The sequence below is a fragment of the Austrofundulus limnaeus genome, unplaced genomic scaffold, assembly GCF_001266775.1.
Source record: "Austrofundulus limnaeus strain Quisiro unplaced genomic scaffold, Austrofundulus_limnaeus-1.0 Scaffold124, whole genome shotgun sequence".
In the NCBI taxonomy this organism is placed as follows: Eukaryota; Metazoa; Chordata; class Actinopteri; order Cyprinodontiformes; family Rivulidae; genus Austrofundulus; species Austrofundulus limnaeus.
Window position 1 is genome coordinate 208,983 of NW_013952526.1, and position 3,651 is coordinate 212,633.

Below are 3,651 nucleotides of genomic sequence, written 5' to 3' on the forward strand. Positions count from 1 at the left end.
AGAGAGAGAGAGAGAGAGAGAGAGAGAGAGAGAGAGAGAGAGAGAGAGAGAGAGAGAGAGAGAGAGAGAGGAATGAAGGAAGGAAGGAAGGGGATGGTGTAATTTTCTTTGTTTTTAGAGCTATTTGTTATTGGTGTTAGTAGACCATTGAAACCACTGCAACAGGATGATGCATGACACAGAATTAGGATGTGTATGAAGTACCCATTTATTAAAGAATGCAAGCTGACAGTTTGGTACAGAGCACTGCCAATTTCTTGTGTTGTCTCTGTTTATTAGCTTAACAAGGATTATAGCACAAAAGCTGTTGTGATGGTTTCCTTTTTTCCCCCTTCATTGCAGTCACCAAACATCAAACAAAAGTTATTGCATTCTATTTTGTGACTTACTCAAATGGGAAATTAAAAGTTAATGAAGTGGTTAAGAAAGCTTGTGTGCTTTGCACCATATGTAAAGAATTATGGGACAGCATTGTCTACCAGCCGACATTAACAATCCATCATCACACATTCTGAACTTCTAAAACTCATGTGGACACAGAAACAAAACCTCTAAAAGTTCACTATTTAGTCATAATTAAACTTTAGCTTGGTTCAACAACACATTTTACACCATTGGCGCTTTTGAACTAAACCTTTGTGAGTCCCATCATGTTGTCACAAGTACTTATTGTATGTCTTCCTTTTGCACCACTAAGGGAAMATTGGGATTGAACAACACTTGACTGATGATCAACACAACCATAACCTTTACACATGTGACATTCACCACTAACAACAATGAAAGACTGCATTTATTTGAAATGTTTTAAAGCGGAAATTAAAAGAGGTCTACTAAACATTCAGAAGCAGTTCTAGGAGTGAAATACTYATCAGTGTAGTTTGTGCTGCATCTAAAGGAAATTATGTCATASCAGACAGTGACAGTTAAGCAGCTTCTACTTTAGCATTGTATTTGTTGATTTATAGTAAGGGGCCTTGAAGAGCATTACATTTTCCCGTCTAATAGATGTACACTTAAAAACAAACTAACCGTACCACCTTAAATCACTTAAGTCACTGCTGAGTTAAGAGATGCCCCACTCTGAAGCAGGAGCTAAAAGACCAGATAACCCCAATTATAAAGACCATGAACTGCCACAAGCAATGTAAAGAGAAAACAAAACGAACAGAAAGACAAACAAAAAACTACATCAATGGATTATAAGGAATGTAACGAGGTCTTCTGCTGACCAACAGCCCTTWTTTTGTTTCTCATTCAACTAGTCGCACACAGAGCATTTGTTTTCTCCATCATGCACACATGACCATACTTCAGTAACAACTTGAGGTTTGCCTACGGGCACTTTTTGACACATTATGTCTAATCTTACATGACATAGGAAGATGTGTTGTGCATTGGCATTTCTGGAAAATATACAGAGTCTGGATGATGTGTAAAAACAGTTTCAGACTTTTTACCAGAGTCTGAGAAGCCCCTCTTGGCTTCTGACTGAGCAAAGCCCAACTTGCGCACAGACAAACCAGTAAGAGGCAAGGTTAAAGGATGGAATCTGTAGTGTCTTCACTGTCCTGATGCCCAAACAAAACAAGCAAACAAAAATACTCGATTACGATTGATTGATATTGTTGTTGGGACACCACAACTGTTAGAGAACATTCATACCACTAAAGGCTGTCAACGAACCGCTATATAGAAAGACAGTAAAATATTTATTCATTTATTTAATATTTTTAGGATTGCAGCAGGCAAAACATACCGTCCCTGATATTATTAACATTTTTTTTTATTTATCTTTACGTTTATGAATACAGGGATGTGGCTTAAGTGACTTTGGCTTTCATCTTGATCCAGAATAGAAAAACAAAACAACAAACATACATCAGTGTTAATAGTGTTAGACAGCTGGAGTGACCTAACCTTGGAATTGAATTTAACGTCAGTGCCATACATTTACGTACTGGTGTAATTCAATTAAAAAATATGACATTGTAATTTACATCTAATAGCTTATGGTTTCTAGTTTTCCCTACAGGCACCCTGAAGCTACACTCTTTATTATCCAGTGCCTAAATTAGGGATTAAGTTTGCACAAAAGTGTTTGATCTTTGGTTTTATTATAAAAGCTCTCAATGGGCCTTTTACTGTTAAACTGTAGCCTGAAAACAGAAGGTTTAGTCAACGATGTAGAACAATAATTACCACTGAAAAATTAAGACAGAGCTCTAGTGTAAATTTTACTCACCTAAACACTCAGATTTGTCTTGATGTATGGCAGAGCTGACGCTCAAAGTCAAAAGGGGCTGCCAAAAATCAAATTCCCTCTTTGCTGCTCTAACTTCTGTGTGTTTCTGAGTTCAGCTGAGCTTCCTTCATCCCTCTTATAACATCTTTTCCACTGCCAGTCTGTGTGTCAGCAGCCTTTCATCTCCTGTTTCTCTATTTTACCTCCTGACTTGCTTCACTCTTGCATTACCTTTTTTTCCCACCGTAACTGACATCTTGCATTGAACAGCTTTCAAAAATTTGCTAATGCTTTCTACAGACATTTCACTTTATTGTGTCTGTGTGGAAAACTGTTTTCCATTGGGCTTGCTTATAAAAGCTAGAATTCAAGTTGACTGTTAGAGCCTGTGTGCACCTTCTCAGCTGATTCCATGGCATGGATCCAAATGCAACTTCACCTTAAGCTAAATGTAATTATGTCTATGTGAGTAAATAACRTGCAGCTTTCCTTGACCTGTGTTGTAAAGGTGGAGCAGAGTCTGCATATTCATTATGTTGCATCAGATGTATTCTAAGTGAAAAAAAAGAAGACGTAACTGCTATTTTTTTTATCCACATTGAATTTAAACTTGTTAAAGCTACTCTTTATGACTCCTTTTTCCATTTCCTGCAAGTTGATTTTGCTTGAATTAACTGCACAKTGAGAGGCTACTATATATCAGAAATTATCCAATTAATTTTAATCTTCTAGCTGAGGTCTAGAAATTGGCTGAAAGAACAAAGTAAATTCATTATTTCAGCTCTATCCAAAGCTATTCACCTTTGTTTAGCTTTTATACTGTTGGCTTTACACTCTGCTGGTTTCTCACTTACCTAATTTATCTCATTCTCACACACTGTCCCACCTGGGATTCTTCACCTATTTCACTTTTTATTTCTTCCTCCTCCAAATTTTCATCCAAGATACCTCTGTCTCTGAGGACTTTCTTTCCATATTGAGTCCCGGTTTTTGTCAGCATTATACATATACAAATATACATGTTAATATCAAATGTTAAGAGGAGCAGAAAAGYACAAACATAGTAACACAGACAGGTCCCCAGAACCAGTTAAAAAACATGTTCTTGGCAAATGATTATTTAGCACGGTGGTGAGTTAACACATCACTCACCTCAGAGGATAAATGTAAATTTTAGACATAAAAAATAAAGTGTTGTTTATACAGGAGAGATGCAATGCAAGTCAGTGAGACAGAAAAAAAAAAAGAAAAAAAATGCTGCAAGAAAATGTGGGAAAAAAGCTAAAGAAAATGAATAAAAAAGCCAAGACAACTGACCAGAACGACTTGCAAAAATAGTAATATCTATCTATCTATCTATCACCTACCTACCTACCTACCTACCTACCTACCTACCTACCTACCTA

General features: G+C 36.7%; 1 protein-coding gene across 1 annotated transcript in view; it reads right to left on the reverse strand.

Moving 5' to 3' along the window:
- Positions 1 to 3,651, reverse strand: part of si:ch211-186j3.6 (neural-cadherin) — a gene marked incomplete in the record, with an annotated part of 280,048 nt that overhangs the window by 58,151 nt on the left and 218,246 nt on the right.